General features: G+C 38.5%; 1 protein-coding gene across 1 annotated transcript in view; it reads left to right on the top strand.

The window, feature by feature from the left end:
* Positions 1-18,071, top strand: part of KCNB2 (potassium voltage-gated channel subfamily B member 2) — a 194,424-nt gene that overhangs the window by 49,393 nt on the left and 126,960 nt on the right. The gene's annotated exons all lie outside the window — the stretch shown is intronic.

Here is an 18,071-nt window from a genome sequence, read left to right as displayed (position 1 = left end):
ATAAGAAAAATAATAGCATCATTCCTTGCATGAAGCTAGCTCTTACCCAACTTCATAATCCTTGCATTTGTGTGATGCCTAAAGCACTTCAGAGTCTTCAAAGGTTGTAGTTCAGTTAGAATACAGTAGTTCTGCCAGGAATTTATTAGAGATTAGAAAAATCCTGGCAAAATATTCAATACCTTTTCTCTTGAGAAGAAATCAGTGTGAAAAAAAATATCTATATATCCATACAAATGTGTATATATAGATGTATGTATTTAATTTATAAATCCATATATTACAAATTTTAAAATATTTATAAATTTTAAATGTTTAAATTTAAATATTTAACATAAAAATATATTTTTGGCTTTACTCAGGAAACTACATATCCAACATGCAGACATACAGAAATACTCATCATTTCTTCTTTGGGGCTCATGAAGTAATCCCTATGGCAGACACAGTCTGGCTATTGGTGCATTTGCCCTCGGAGCCAGAGACAGGCTGCACATGGCTCATGGCATGGGTTTTTCATCTTTCCAGCCTGCTTCAGGGCTGGGAGGGAGAGGACCTCAGTCCAGGATATCTTTATTTCTTTGCTGTATGTAGAGCATGCTCTTCAGGGAGCAAAGCTGAGGGTTTGCACCTCCTTGAGCTTGGTAGGGAGCTGAAACCCATTTTTGTCAGGAAGATGGATACCAGTACTGCTCCTGGGAGTTTTGCTTAGTTTGGCAGTTCCTTTTGTAAGATGACTTACATTATGCTATAAACCTAACAGAATAATTAATTGACCACTGCCTGCAACACCAGTGCAGATAAACATGAATGCTGTTGGCCGTCTGTGGGTGCCTTCTTCTCCACCTGCCTTTTGGGGGGTTCCCATCTCACCAGGACAGGGACTTGAACTTCTGCACTGTCAGTCCCCCTCCTGAGGCAAGAAAACTGGATTTCAGGCACCTCAGTACCCAGCTGGAGGCACTTCAGTGCACACCAAAGCCATCCAGCTCCAAAGGGCAGTAAGAGGGATTTTCCAAATAGGGGTGTAGCTCCATCTGCATCACTAGTAAAGTGACTTACAAATTAAGTTCGTAAGTTTTAAATACAATCAACATGAAAAGATGTTTCAGAATTTACAACCAGCCTAGTAAACAATGCAGTAAAAATGAAAGATGTGTTTTAGGACAGTAATTACATAATGCCCATATAAAAATAGCAATTTACAGCATTTCTAAGTGCTACATACATCTTCAGTCATAACTAAAATGTCTCTTCAGTAACTATCAACTAAACTCTCTTGCTAAACTAAAGCTATATCAAATCATCATCAGTCTTCTCCATCTCTCTTAGTCTTCCTCCAACATATGTGCTCATTTTCTCTTTATATGTAACAGAGTACTGGAATCCAATTTGGAAGGATATTTTCTATTAGGGAAAAATAATCAAATATACATTTTAAAAGGTCTGCAACCTGAGCAGGTCTTTTTAAACCTCATTAAACCACATATACAAATGTATTTGTTATTTCCCAACTTCCACTCAAAGTATATGTGACCTCTATAAAACACCATGTAAAACTGGTTTTGCTGTTGCTGTAGATTCAAAAACAAACAAACAAACAAACAAAAAAAAACATTTAGAAGCCAAGTTAAAACAGAAGATATAAAGAAATGTACTGTACCACACTATTGTTTCAAAATTTATTTGCAATAAAAGTCTGAATTACAACATGCAGCTGTCATTTTGTCATTATTATACATTATATATTTATATATATTATATATTATATATTATATATTATATATTATATTATATATATGTATATATATTATATGATTATACATTATGTATGTTCATAACATCAGAATCCAGAGGCACTGAGACATTAGGACATCAAATTTAAATTTATTTGGGCTCTATTTAGTCATATTTTAAGGCAGGCATGGAAGCTATTAATGTTGCAAAAGAAGTGAGTTATCAGGAACCAGTATTTTAACCAGCCAGCAAAAAGGTGGTGGTATCAAGGCTGATACTAGACAGCCCGTATCAGAGGAGCAGAGAACATTTCTTCCCCCACCGCAGCCCATAATGGGGATAGGAGAGACAGTCTTGCCTCAAAGATTCGAATGATGGTCCACCCCATGTTTCCCAGTGCCTTGAGGAGGTGTGATATAGATGACATCAGCCAGAAGGACAGGTGGGCCCCTTGCCAGGTGGGCTTCCCAGCAGAAGGAGAAGAGCAACACTACATGCACCCATACCACCACGTGCTGACCTTGCTGCAGTGCCAAAGCAGAGGCTTGTGGCAGTGTGCGCTGAACACGTGCATCCACTCAGACCAGGACACTGAAGACTGGTGCATGCATGCAGTGATAACTAATCCAAAGCTTACTCAAGCCCAGGCGCAATGTTTCCCTCAGCTCTGGCGGAAGTTGAATCAAATCTATGGCCTCCTATGAGCTTATGCTAATGTTATATTTCAGTCTCTAATAACTTAGCAGTAATATGACTCAATCTGCCTTGAAGCTCCATTCTTGGTGACTACTGTGTTTCCCCAAATATATGTTAAAGGCACTGCTTCAGGTATATACAAAGAGCTTAATTATCTTCTAAATATACACTTTCATTTTTTTTTCTTGAGATTGATTGTGGCAGGCAAGAATATTTCAAGTCATTTTGCCTTGTCTTAGTGTAAACAGCAGCATCAGGTGTTGTAAAAGAAAGGCACAGTCCCTAGACTGTTGTCATGAGGGGTAAACTTCTGGTTTCCACATAGTTTGCTTTGAAATACAAAACCGTAGAGCTAAGTTCTCAGCTACACCTAGAGCCAACAGCAAGGCTAGTTACTGTGATTATGTTCCAGTCATAATTACTCCAAATGCAAATGACCAGTTATACGTATAGCTGATCATTTGATAATCCAGCTACTATTACTATGTATGAAATTGCAGCCATTATATAAGATTACCTACATGTTTCTCATAGTTGAGCTTTTAACCCTTCACATGCTCTCAGCTAATATGAGTAACGTGTGAAATATTTCCTATGAAGTTTTTGATTTGAAACATTTAACTGGATCTCTGAATGATGTACCTCAGCAAATTGGCATTGTTTTCTGAAGTTATGCTTTGAAAATACACATTGTATTGTGCGGTGCCAAGCTGGAGGGGTGGATGGATCTCTCTTCCCAATCTGTGATTGCATTGCTCTGTGCACTTAGGTGAAACTTAAAAATGAAAGTGTGCATTTTGGGAAGTGTAGGTAACTGGCTGTAGCTCACACACACAGCCAGGAGCTCCTGCATATGGTATGCTCAAGGAACATCTATATCCAAAACATCTATAGACTCCTCGAGGGCAGCTCAAGGAAGTCCAGAAGTTGTGCTGCATGTAGAGATGCCACATCTTCACAGTTCATTGCAGACCCTGTGATACTCAATGTAAAAAGCTCAGAAACAAGTGATTGTTAGAATCTCTGATGTAATTTTTAAATGTTTTTTTCTGGCTGTCATGTTTGTGGGAAGAAACTTAAATGCATTGGTTCAAATGCTCAGAAGTCAGAAGGCTAATTCATTTTATTTAAACAATGTTATTTACTTTTAAAACCCATCTTACATTTTCTGGAAGGGTTTGAAGCTGACTTCCATGTTGATTTAATTATCTGGAGAACAGTGTCTCTTCTAATCCCAGATCTGAGCAGGAAAATGTGATACCGATGATGTCAGATGTGTTTAAATCATGGTGTGTGTCCTGCATCCCTGTATTATGAGGGGAGGATATCTGTCCCTTTAGGTAGATTCCTTTTCTACTAAAATGAGCTTGGACCTGAAATTATAACCACTAGTATATACAGTTCTTCCTGTACAGTGTTTTTCAGTTTTCTTCTGAGCTACACTCAACAAATGGAAAGTCTCAGGGAGAAGAGGTGGAGCTGTTTACAATTTCCCAAACAGGACCTGAGGGACATCAGTTAGTTTCTTGTGGGAATAATGTGAAGTGAACACAGAAGTAAATAAATCAAATGTGATTTAAGATCCACTTAATTTCTTTGAGTCATTCTTCTCCAGTTAGTCATTTTAGAAGAAGCTTGAGGGGTTTTTCTGGAAGTTGGTTTCCCCTCCAATATTAGCCTCACTTTTCACTTTTTCCAAGTTGAAGCTGCCTTTAGTGAGATAAGATAATTGCTTACCTTCTTGTTTTCTGTTTGGGAAGTGATGACAATATTTGGGCTTGAAGGTCTTAGCTCATTTATTCATTGTAAACCTTTCAGCCTAGGATCCAGTGGTAGTACAGTGGCTTATGTTTAGTGACACACAGCAAGACTGACATAAGCCTGCAGTAGAGAAAAGCAGGTGTCCTTCCCTGCTCTTGGGTCTTGCTGAGTTGCCTGCTCTTCTGGACTGGAGAAGTACTGCCTCCTTCAGCTGTTTGGCTGAAGGACACTCCTTGGTGTCGTTTGAAACTCCTTCTGAGTTTCTCATCTCTTCTTTATGTTCTGTCCTAGGTTTAAGACACTTGACTTGGGTTATATATTTTGTGTTCATATAAACGTATATCAGTGCTAGGCATCAAATGTGAGTTCTGTGAGATATTTTTAACAGTAGATACTGGAAGCTGACTTTTCTCAAGATGCATTCCCTCCTCCCACCATCCAAGCCTGACATATGCTCTACCAATTTTACCTCCATTTTCTTCTTTGGAACAGAAATTTTCATAAGCACCATACTAGGACATCCATTTTCTTCTTTCCTTGTCATTAAGTGGATCTTACCAGGAATTTGCAGCCACGGGAAAGAGATTTGCATTTACATCCAGGCTGTTTTACCTGGCATCTGTGTGGAAAGGCTGCCTCATAGTGCCTGGGAATGCAGTTTGTAGTAATGCTAAGGAATTCATAATGCTAACATAGTGGCAAAAAGTGATGAGAATTAGATCCATTTTGTGCAGATTGTGATCTTGTTGAACTGAAGTTTTTCTGTGAATTGTTTCTCTTTTCAGTGGTTACCAGGCTTGGAAAATCCATTTCTGATATAAACCACTTAAAGCTTATTACTGTTTTGGAAAGTACTTGCAGTCTTTCGTGAATAAATTTGTATAATATTCATTCCGAGTGATTTGCATGACAAAAAATACGTTTACTGAATAAATTGTTTGTAGAAAAGCCACAGTGAAAAAAGCTGATTGGTGCCCTTAAATTAAATAGCAGTAACCTACTCTTCCTTCCCTGTTTTTCTCCAATAATAAGCTCCATCTTATTGGCATATTTATTAATTAAAATGTAAATATTCTCTCACTCCTCCTATTAAGAGTATTTTGGATATAAGATACAGCAAGCATAAAACTGCTAACATAATTGGAAACAAAATCATGGATTCAGTATAATATTAACATTTTACTTTTTAAAACTATTAGTCTTATGATCAAGGATATACATATAGTTGAAAGAACCACTGCTTCACAGATATGCAATATGAATATGTATGATTCTTCTCACACATAATATTATCTAAGACTTTTTGGCTGTGCCTGGCTAATAGCAAAACATCTCCAGTTGAAAGGTAACTTTGGGGGAGACTGTTATCTACAATACTGCACTCAAGTACCATAAATATCAGAAAAAGGGGTTTTTTTGATCTTGCTTGCTGCATAAGGGAATCATAAAAGGTAGATTACCTTATGGAGCTTAAACCAGCATAGTATTAAAATGTGTTAATTGCAAGCCTCGACTAACTTGGAATTAACTAGTTCAGGAACTGCAAGGAGTGAAGATGCAGTAAGTCAGTGGTCATATTCTCAGTACCGAAGTTTTATCCACATTCTTGAATAAGTTTTGCCCATTTTGTGCCCAGTGCCAGGACAATAGGCAATGCACATAACCTGGAACAGAGGAGGCTCCCTCTGAACATCAGGAAGCTCTTCTTCACTGTGTGGGTGATGGAGCACTGGCACAGGTTGCCCAGAGAGGTTGTGGAGTCTCCCTCCTTGGGGATCTTCAAAAGCTGCCTGGACAAGATCCTGGACCTCGACCATGCGTTTTCAACACTCAGGGTGGAGAAAGGGGCAGAAGAGATGGAATTATCATCTGCTTTTACTGTTGTTTTTCCCTTTTAATGAACAATCTCTCTCCATTTCTTTCTCCCTGTATTTCTTTTGTAGGTATCCTTTTGCAGTTCCCCATCCACCAGACAACCAGTTAGAGCCTGCTGACCAGGCTTTCACCCACACAGCCCACATTTCAAAGAACTCTTTTTTTTTTTTTTTTTTTTTTCTCAGTTTTGTCATAGTTTCAGAGAAAAGAAAGATTCTGAGGCTTCTTACAGTTATCATCATTCACTTTTGCTGAGTGGATTTTTATTTTATTTTTCTCTCTCTGTAATGCTGTGAGTAGTCTCACAGTCAGAGACAAGCTGGAATGGTTGCCAATAGTGTAAGAGAAACTCCTCCAGAGATAATGAGGCACCAGAAATATGAAAGGCTTGTAATGAAAGTTCCCAAACACCATCCAGATGGGAATTCTGAATTATCTGACCTAGGATTTAGTGGAATATAACAATTAATAAAACATTTTGTTGTTGTTGTTGTTAATGATAAGTTAACACATGCTCTGAAGGAAGAAAAAACACTTTGACCTATCTTTCATATTTTGATCCCTGTGCAATAGGGAGAATTTGTGAATCGATTCGGTTTGGTTCCATACTCCTGTCAAATGATTTTTACTCCCCTCATTTTGTCCAGACGGGCAGTCGTTCAGGACATAATCATACATGACAGAGGTAGAGCTGCATGTAGGAACCTGTTGCAGTACAAAGTCTGCTTCTACTACATTTATTGCTCTAGCCAGCTGTGTTGCTGCCAGTCATTTTGCACCAAAACCTTCTGTGTTCAAAGCCAAGTGGCTTTTCAATGGTCTTTCCTTGCATAAAGACTGGCACTATAGTTAGGGATGATCTACTTAGCATATTTTTTATTTTTTTCCACGCTTGAGTATGCAGACAGTTAAAATAAGTAACAACTCCAGCAACTTGGGAAGATATGTGAATTATATGCTATTATTTCAGGAGTTTGCACTTTAAATCATTCATTTGACTGTTAAATATATTCACTTTTTGGTTAATTTTGTCAGATTCTGAGTGTTGTACTTGCATTTGTCAGGGACTGCTTCTTGGGACCAGCCTCCCTCAATTGCTTTTTAAACGTGTAGCAATCGGTAGCTAGAGCTCAGTAAAAGCAAGTTCCATTCTTGCAGTAAAACTAAAAATAAAACCTTGGAGTTATTTATCATTTTCTTTCAGACATATCTCACATAATCTGTCTGTCTAGTTGTTTCTTAAAGAGTGAATTCTGTTTTGCCTAAGATTCTCTAAATACAAACTGGCAGAATCTTACATCAAATACTATTTTCTATTATTATTCAAATCAGTGTTCACAAAGTAGAAAAGCTCACTTTAAAGCAAATGACATTTTTCAAGCATGATAGGGCCTTTATTTCCATTTTCAGTCCAGCTATTTAAATCACTTTTTGTCTGACTGGTGATAAATATGTCTGGCTTGATCCCGTAGAAAGGAAGAGGTGTTCTGCAATGGTGCTGCTTGGGAAGCGTAGAAATCAGCCACACTGCACAGGAGTCTCAGTGTAAACCATTTTAACACCCCACCCTTTCAGGGCTTTTTCTACAACACCCACGCATTTTGCACAGATGGAGGGATGTGACAGAGCATAGAATTAAGAAACCTAAAGCTTTTTTGTTAAATTTTTAATCCACTCCTCCCACACTTCCATAGTTCCTTGATTTACAGTTTAATTCAACATGAATGAACTACCAGTCTTTACTAGCAAGCGTCTGTTCATAGCATGTGTTAGCTTCCAGCCACATGTTGGACCCTCTAATATTTCTTTTATTATTCCTAAAACAAACAGGCCTACAGCAAGCAGCATTTATCACCAGACCATCACATCTTCTGGGCATTACTGCGGAGGCAGGCTTTGTCCAATGACACTCATCTTTCTTTAAATCACTAATAGCACCATTTTTACTTGTAATAATCACTGTTTCCTAATAAACAAGGAATGCTTCCTGTGAGAATGCCTTTTCTCATTTTGTGAAATGCCTGGAATAATAAACACAACAATAATAAATAGGATAAAGCAGATAATAAATAGCAAAATATGCTCAGACATTTATAAGTGGCAGATGATTATAAACAGTATGGAATTCTCACAGTCTTCATCTCCTCTTTGCCTGTATCTGCCTTTCCCTACACAGAAAAAGTGTAGAAACATCCCTAGCTACTTATCTCACACTAAAACAGGTTTAATTTGATCACTTCTGACAGAAAGTATATCTCCATCAAATAAAGTAGGGGAGCATGAGGGATTCAGAGGAAAATAAGTAAAAGAGTTCATGTAGTGCTTTTAACAAAAAAAAAAAAAAAAAAAAAAAAAAGCTTTCCCGCCAGTTTAGTCACCTCTCCTTAAGGTTTTGCAGAATTCTCTTTGGGCTTTTAGTTTTTCCTGCTGTGGAGGAGCTGTGGAGCTGGGGCAGGATAAGCCTAGCCATGCTGCTTTGCTGGTCTCTCAAAAGCATCATTAGCTGTGGGGTTTTGTTTTACTTTCGTCATGGTGTATTTTTTCTTTTGTTTTATTTTCAGGGAAGAACCTTTATAGTTGATTTCTGGACACTGAATTCTAACCAATGTAACTTGCATATTAATGCATTTTTTGGTATAGATACCTGATTTCTAGAATTTGCCAACTGATCATTTGAAAGCATACAAGATGCATTCGTTTTGCAAAACAAACCAAAATTATCTTCTTGTTTGGGTTTTCTTTTCTTGTTTATATTTCTCAGTCGTAGGGATTTGAAACACATACTTGAACTATTGAGATAATACTTCTGTTTTGGGGATGCTGTTTTCTGAAATACAAAATGCAATTTAACACTTACTGAGTCTCTCTGTCTCATACACCTTTCATTTCGCTTAAAACTGTTTACTACTTGGTTATGAGCCCAGATTCAGCTGTGTAGATTCAGAATAACAGCTTTGAAGTAAAAATATTACTACGTCACCTTTATATGGGTATATTGTGAGATTATAAACTAGTAAGGAAATATTTGAGTTATGCAGGATTTAAACCTAAAGGCAAGATGATTCTTCCTTGTAGAAGTGCCTGTAAAGATATTCTGTGAGAATTTCAAAAGATGCACCTTTCTGATCTCTGCCCCAAGAGTAGGGACTTCAGTTGTATAAGAATACAGATCTACATAAAGGATCATATAAAGCTTTAGTTCTCCACTTTTCTGTTGTTTTTTTTTTGTTTGTTTGTTTGTTTGTTTTGTTTTGTTTTGGTTTGTTTGTTTGTTTGTTTTGTTTTGTTTTGTTTTCTGGGAATTTTCCTAGTGGTCCCCATTGCATAACTTCTGATAACACAACAGCTAGTTCCTTTGGAAGGCTGGTTTCTAGGCTTTCCTTTCCTTCATAGTGACACAAATCCTTATCTTTCACTGTATTTTCCTCCTTTTTCTTGGGAGGGAACTGAACTATGATGTGGCACAGCAATTTAACAAACATGAGATGAATGCCGACAGGCAGGGCAGGATGTGCTTCCGACAGCTAGAGGAATAAGGATTTGGAGGTGCCAGCCTGGAAGAGCAGTTCTAATGTGTGTCTAATCCAAGCAGACTGCTCCTTTATTGGTAATTCCCTGAATTTCTGCAGGACAGCTGGTATCTCCTCATCCAACTCATTGTAGTGAATGTGACGGCACAGCTAAGAGGTATTAGATAAATTATCAGCAAGTAAAGTAGCTTGGTTGCATTTAATCTCTCCAGAAATTAGAAACCTATTTTGAGAACAGTTTCCGTGCTGCAGTGTGGAATATTAGCCAGACAAATTGAGCGAAGTGCCACTTTATCATCCAGGTGGGTGTAATCCCCTAGTTTTGCGTCTGTCATAGCCAAGGGCTGCCCTCCCCACCCCCTGTGTGTCTGTCATATGTTAAGGCTGAGGAGCAGCAGAAGGATTTTGTGCTCACGGTTTATCTCGTGGCAGTGGTAATGCTGTCTCAAGGGTCAGCAGGGCTTTTCAGTTAAGAAATAGCAGCTAGTGCCAACACTTTGATACTTTTCAATTGAAGCATTATGGAATTGCTCTAGGTATTAAACATTAAATAATGTAAGGCATTCATATGATGCTTGTGCGATGGTGCTTTTTCCCAGGACGGTGCCCTCAGGGCTCCCTGTGCTAGGTGACTGCCAGATAAGTATGGCCCTTCTGGGGAAGCAATTCTTCAGGCTGTGTCTGCATTGCCCTCTGAGGCTAAAGGTAAAGGATAAAAACCTTAGCTTTCCTTTTTGCTTTCTGTGGATACACAACCAATTATGTAAATACTTTCCTCTAATTTGGGCACTTCCTAGTTTTGCCGTCTTTCAATCCCTCTCTTCTGTTTTCTCTGCTCCATTTTCTGTTGAGAGCCATTTTATGGCTCACCTTCTTGACCTCTTCATAGTAAGAGTCAAATATTATGTGCTTTTGCTTTCCACTTGGTGTGACTCCTGCTGTGAATTCACCTTTCCTTCAAGTCAGGAAAATCAGATTACATGGTCTCCCACATATTAAGTGAGTTTTCATCCCCTCCTCTTCCCTTTGGGGTTGCCAAGGCTAATGTTGTTCCTTGTCAGGAAGTTTTATCTGGCTCTTAGTCTAAATGTTTCCTTTCTTAGCTGCGTGCTATGATTTCTAGTGTCACTCCAAGAAAATTCATCTCCAGAGTCATGTATTTATAAAGTACTACAGGGTTCCCCACTCAGCCTGCTTTTAGCCAGCTCCATGTTTAACTCTTCAGGCCTCTCCTTGTGAGTCAGCTATTTCTACTGCTTCTTTTCATGTGTCCCTCTGGTGCACTGAGTGTTTCTGGCAGCAAACAAAGCTCAATGCTTCCTTCTTGGGACAGCTACATAAGGGGGCTGCATAAAAGGACCACCATGGAGAGCACCAGGCCACCTCCCTTGCACCCATCCCGGTTCCCCTGTACCCCCAACAAAATTTTACATCGTAAAATCATGTCTGGCCTACCACCAAGAGAGTTTGCAGGCCCCTCGGCATTCCTGGCTTTCTCTCTGGCTGGGTTTTAGGGGCTTTCCAAATAGAGGTGCTCTGCCACAGCAGAGCTGTTGTCTCACCTGCTCACGGGCTCCAGCACACATCAGATCTGCATCCAGTTACTCTGGCATAATTTCCCTTGGGAACATGCTTTTCTGGAATAAAAGTGGAATGGCTGCACCGAGGATATATCCTGGTAGTCTTACTAATGTGATTATTCTGTACAGCTGCACGGCTAACTTTTTATATGTAGACAAGCCTTAAAATACATTCCTTTTCATCTAAGACTCTGCATTTTATCAGAGCAAATCATTCTTCACTATTATTTTGTTAGTGTTTCTAATTTTAAGACCCCTTTTTTTTTTCTTTTTTTTTTTTTTTTTTTTTTTTTTTATTTTATCATCAACACTTGGATATTCCTCACTATTCTGCATTATGTACAAATTTCATTTCTATAACTATATCCTTCCTCTAATGGAGATACTCGGCAATAACCATGCCTTGCTCTGACTTCTGTGATCTTCAGTAAGCACATTCTCACGGCTTGAAGAGTTGTCATTCATCATCATCTTTTGTTTATGTTTTCAGCCAGTTTTCAATCCTCCTGATAGTGTTTATTTCCAGGGTAATTTGTATCAATTAGGAAAGTAAAACTTGTTTTGAGAGACTCTAGAATGCATCACTAAAATTGAAATGGCATCTTCCTTCATTCATTACTTTTATTAATCTACCTGATAAAGTAATAAGGTCTGTAAAAGACTTTTTCTTCATAATCACGTACTATATCTTTCTTAAGGTTCTATCAACCTCTAAATAAAGACTTTTTTTCCTTCTTCTCCTAATGTACAATCAGTTGATCTAGACTTAAATAGCATAAGGAGTCATTTCTCAGGTAACGCTTGCTTCAACCAGCGTAATCCAGTATAATCCCAGATGACAGCCAACATGCCTTAAAGGAGTCTGCTATAGCATAAAGAGTCCAAATTCCATTTCAGTCTCAGATGCAGGTGCTTTTAGTGTTTAAGATGGAAATGAGTGTCTTAAATCTGCACCTCCTCCAAACAGGGCTGCCTTTGCCATCATGTTTCCTATAGACTCTCAGTTGCATGCCCCCATTAAATGGAATGAATGCTGTGAGGATGAATTGAATACAGTTCTTATCTGTGTGAAGAAAATTAGGAATGCAAGTCATTTAAGAGAGATTGTTAATGGAATTTGTGTATCTAATTAATTCTTCGGGGTGCACACTATACAAAATTGACTAAATTGTGTCATGGATTGCCATGTCGGTCAGGTGTTTGGCACTGTGGGTAATGCTGTTTTTTAATGTATCGGTCTGTCATCAGAACTGGTGATTGAACATAAATTTACAGGGGCAATAACTGCCTTTGCAGAGGACCCTGCTTGGAAAGAGGCATTTTGCAGCCACAGGCACTATAAAACAGAACATCCACAATCAAGTCTGGCTCCAGGTGCCTGCTGACTCCATCATACCCCGCAGGAGTGAGGACATTGTTTGTCTGGAAGGACAGATAGAAGCAATTCATTGTATTGTAGTTGATGTTGTATCTCCTCTCATTTTTACATTCAGTGCTTGAAATAAGCTGCTGAACATCACTCTGTTAATGAAAACAGAGCAGCAGAGGCTGAATAGGTTATTTTCTTTATTGAACTTGTCTCCCAGCTCTCATTTCACTTTCCAAAATGCCAGTAGTTTACCACAGCATGAAATTATTGATAGATGCAAGAAAAGTCTCATAGGAATGTCATTAACACTTTCCAGGACAAGACATAGCTTCCACACTCTGGTGTATGGGATATCTTACTGTCCTCCTGCTAGTGACGACTACTCTCTTAAGTTCAGAGGGCACTGAGCCATGACCTGTTATGTCCTTGAGTGCCTTTTAGTTGTGCTGGGTAGCAGTTGCCAATGTGTCCCAGAGAGCATCTCCTGACATCCATTTCCAGGCCACAGGTAATGACTACATGCTCCATAACATTTTTTTTTTTTTTTCCAAAAGTCCTTACTTTTTACTCATACTATTCCCACATTAGACAGAGTGGGGCCAGCTTTCAGGAGTTCTGAAAGCAGCTCAGGTCTGTTTTGTAGGTGGGTTCCTCCTAACCCTAGCTGCATATATCTGATCTATGAATGAGCAGATTTGAACGGTGCTCTGTCAGATTTAAACGGATGTTTTCATCCTGATATGTATTTAATATTGATAGTATATTTCCTTTATTTCAAGTTGGGCACATGATTCCTCTGAGAGTAGTCTTCTTAATACTCTATAATACAGAGGTTTCTACCTGTCTGTAGTTACATGAGGGGCAGAGTGGTAACAAAAGTAGTGTTTTATTGCCCCCAAAAGAATAACAATACATAGGGTTTTTTGTCTGGTTTGTGTGTGAAGTTAAAATTTTAGAGTCAAATATTCCACCACCTCTGATTTAGACATGCATCCCCAGCAATCTTATGGTGCCTGGAAATCACAGCAAAGGGGATTCAGTGTAAGACCTATCTTGACATCATCACTGACAAAGAAATTAAGTGTGTTGCCATTTTTGCAGTTCCTAGAAATTCACCAAATCTAATACCCACCTGATTGATACACTATGGTCTACACAGGTTATTAGCAGAAGGATTCCCTTCACCCTTTCCAGAGGTTAAAAGAGGCTTCCCAAAATCTGGTATCAAACAAGATTTATACTGGAATACACACGCACACACACGTGTGCGCGCACACACACACACACACACACACACACAAAGCCAAAATAAAGCAGCATGACAGATCCAGGTTTTCTCCAGCATGCTGTTTCACAAGGGTAATCTACCTACCAGATAATCCCATGAAAAAAGATTTTCAGTATATAACAGTGGATGCACAGGCCAAGCATCATTACTTCCAGCCATTGACACTGCTGTTATCACTGCAGATCACAGGCAGTGGTTCTGGTGGGCTCAAGTGTAGTCAGCACGTGCTACTGGCATCATTGTCAGAAGGATACCCCAACCTAGGTAGCAATGGGAAGCATAGTTATTGATGGATTGTGCAGGCCCTGGAGTTGGGTAACAGGCACAAGAATGAACTCAACAGTAAACGTAGGCCTGCTCATCTTTGTTGGGAAGGCTTTCTGATTATGCTAATGACTTACTCAGACGAGCAAAAGCACTTTTTTTTTTGTTGTGTGTGTGTGTGTGTGTGAATCTTGTTAACCTCATTACATAATTAAATACACTAAAGAAATGCATTCATTTTCCCTTTCTCTGAAGGAAGAAGAAAATGTGTCAGTATTTTCAACTGTGAGAATCTTCATTAAAGAGTTACTCTGCATGTACACGTCTTAGTTTAATTGCATCCAATACAATTCTAACTCAGATACTGAAACAGATAAATACTTCACAGAGGGAAGATGAAATGGTACAAGTTACTGAATCATCTGGAGTGCAGTAGATCACATTTTACAGTATAAAAGGACTTTTTTTGTGTGTGGTACTGACAAAAATTGAATTTTTAAAACGTTCTAATTCTCGTAACATCTTCCTCAAGGATTTATGGGCATGGTACATGCTCTTGTAGGTTATTTTTTGACTGTTTCCATTATATGTGCACAAGAAAGCAGGGAAAAATCAGAGAGATCAAATGCAATGTTTAAAGTTAATTTGATTCTTTTAAACAGTTCTGCTGTGGGAAGGAAATGATTTCAAATTAATCAAAGAATACAAAAACTATCATGAAATCTCCTTGTTTTTCATTTTCTTTCTCTTTGTCCTTGTTTTTTTTTTTTTTTGTTGTTGTTCTTTTGTTTTGTTGTTGTTCTTTTGTTTGTTTTTTCTTAGTTTTGTTTTCTTTTGCTTTGTTTGGTTGGGTGTGTTTGTTTGTTTATGGTTGTTTTTTTTTTTGTTTGTTTGTTTGTTAACAAACCTCCCATTCTCATCCAACATGAAGTTTTCAATACCTGGATTAGAATGCATGTAGGCTTTTTCCTAGCTGTAAGACAAGAGCCAGTGGCCACCTTGCCCAGTAGGTGTGTGCCTGCGTCAGCAAGGGCATCACATGCTGGGGCTGTTTCACAAATGACTTAGGCACAGAAATAGCAGGCAGGTCACCGAAGGACTTCACCAACAGCGGATCACTTAATCAGACTTTATGAGTCGGCTGTCGAACCAATCCCTTCTTCCTCTGCAGCCCCAGCAGTGCCTCTGCAGGCGGCAGTCCTGGGCTCACTCCTGGGGCTGGCTGATCCAAGGATTGAGCAACTCAGCCAGCACATAACAAAGATTACTGACGGGGAGGAGAATCCATCTAGATTATGAGGCTTTCGGGTTTGCACAGCTGTGATGTGTATGTCTTTCCGTCATCCCTGTCTCCTCTTAGTGTTCTTTTTTTTTTTTTCTGTTTTCTTTTTTTTTTTTCCCTATGCAATCCAGAAACACTCCAAGATTACTCCTCCGAAATGCCTATGCAGAAAGAAACGTGTTTCTTGTTTACTTCATTGGGGAAGCTTATTACAGCAGGAAAATGGACTGGATGCTTGAATTCAAGGTTAACCATATCAAGGTTAACCATAGTTTGATTGTGACCTTCTGTATTGACCCCACCAGGGGCTTAAGGAGTCTTGTTCTCATAAAATACAGTTGAGAATAAGACAGACTGAGTCTGTTTACTGAGATTTTGCACTTCAAAATGCAAAGTGGCAATGTACAGTTGTAGGAGCTGGTGGTGTGATGTTTTGTTCAGTTAAGTGGACACATGGATTTCTGCAGCAGTGTGTTGGAAAATATTCACATGGATTTGAAGATGCTCTGCATACGATAAAACCAAGAAAATTGGCGGTGCCCCTATCTCAGTTGGGCCAATAAAACATAGTAAGTACAGGAGAAGGAACAATTGGATTCACATGGATTCACATGTTTATTTGCAGTGCATTATTATTTTATGCAATAAAGTTCTATTATCTGCATTACCTTTCTCGTGCATAATTCATATTTTTGCACAGTGAATGCATTTCATTCCTGGATGAGCTCCCACTTTCCTGATGTCTGCTATCCTTGCTAACAGTCGGACTCAAGACTCCAGAGCTATTAGTCTTAGTCTTTACAGCCGCCCACAAAAGAGACAGCCTTTGTGTCTGAGGCTTAATATGTGCATTTCCAGGGCTACAGCAAACTCAAATCCACAGTGTGTCAGAGCACAGAAGGACTGCATGCTCCTGGTGAAGGCTGGTGATGAATGGGCCACATATAGAACTCCTGCTGCATGTGGAGCAGTTCCGCAGCCAGATATTTTCATCAAGTCTCTTAAAAGTCCAAGCTTGGTTCTCCACTTGGTAAATTGGAAATAATTCCACTGCCCATACAGCCAGCTGAGACAATCAGATGAACCAAGTGTAATTTCTCAAGTTCTGAACCAGAATGAAAGGCCAACAGAAATATTTTCTTTCTGAACAAAACTTTAAAACAAGGAAATGTATGAAAACAGCAATATAAAATGACTTTATGATAGTCCCAAAGCAAAATAATACTGATGATTTATCATTACCAAAATGTATTCAGTACTAAATTTCTATAATTTTATATGTTATAATTTATCCATCATTTATCATTGATATGGTATTTGTTTATATTATTGGTAGAATCAGAAAATCCTCATAAAATAATTGGAATTTCCTTTATTTGGAATGAAATAGTTTTAACACATCTGTATTTTTTGAATCCTCTTAAGGATGAAAAATAGGAATGAGGCACAACGACCCATATTTTGAGGTAAACATGCAAATTCATTAGGAAAGGTGAATTTTATTATAAGAACTGTGTCTATTTGGACATGTCCTTGTATTCCCTATCAATCAATAAATAATGTTACCATTTATTTTGCAAATGATGACAACTAGGCATGTGGAATACTGGAAAACACACTTTCAAAATTCCTTCAGAAAATAAATAAATAAATAAAAATTAAAAGCAGGCAACCACCTTCTGTTTTCTTCAGTAGCATTAATAGTCTCTTTATTTACTTTTTTACTAGAAATGTTTACTTGTCAAAGAATGCTCATGGAATAATACTTAAAAAATGTGGATATATTGGTATTTTAAATGTAATTTGCTAAATTTACCTTCATCTTGCACAGATATATTTAATTGCTCAATTCAGGAGGAGAAGCAGTCTCTCATGACAGATGACTGACTATATCTTAGCCCCTTCCAAGAGTCCCTATGATGTTCAAGGGTGTTTGTCCTCAAACATTGTGGACACACAAGTAAAGAACACAAGAACACCTAGCAGATAATGGACAAACTAGTAAGAAAAAAAAAAAAAAAAAAAAAAAAACAGCTAGCAGATAAGGAGCTAGTCTCCAAAAACATCCTTCCACCAGTGTAAATTGACTCTATATTATAAATGCAACTAATGTTATGATACTGAAGCACTTCTGTGGATAGGAGCAGTCATACTGGCTGAACAGCTAACATCAGCTACAAAATATTTGGACCACATACTTTGCAAGCTATCCCTCATCCAGCTCCATAATATTAATCTGAGCAGTTTGCTGGGGAATCTCAAGAGTCTTTAACTTAGCAGCTATTTTCAAATGCCAGCTTCTTCCAAAATACCAAAGGGAGGCATATCACGGTAGGAATGGTACACTAAATTCTCATTAATAAGGGCATCCGTCAGCCATTTGTTGTCCCTCATTAAGCTGTCCTGATTTGAAGCAGCCATAAAAGAAGTAGTCTGAAGGATGTTAAGTCATATAAATATTATGTTAGCTAGCATGAAAAGCTCCATTACGGTTTCCTTGAGATCCCAGTTTATGAGGCAGAGCGTTGGATCAGTACCCCATACTGATGGGGCATTCACTGCTTTTTTCCAACTTTCTCCCCATTCTGCGGATGACCTGGCTTAAAGGCATGCTCAGGAACTGGCTTTATATCAGGGCAATGATACCCAGCACCCAGGCATGATGAGAACTGAAGGAGACACAAGTCCT

The sequence above is a fragment of the Anas platyrhynchos genome, chromosome 2 (genome assembly GCF_047663525.1).
Source record: "Anas platyrhynchos isolate ZD024472 breed Pekin duck chromosome 2, IASCAAS_PekinDuck_T2T, whole genome shotgun sequence".
In the NCBI taxonomy this organism is placed as follows: Eukaryota; Metazoa; Chordata; class Aves; order Anseriformes; family Anatidae; genus Anas; species Anas platyrhynchos.
Note: the sequence above shows the minus strand (reverse complement) of the source record. Positions and strands in the feature narration are given on the sequence as shown.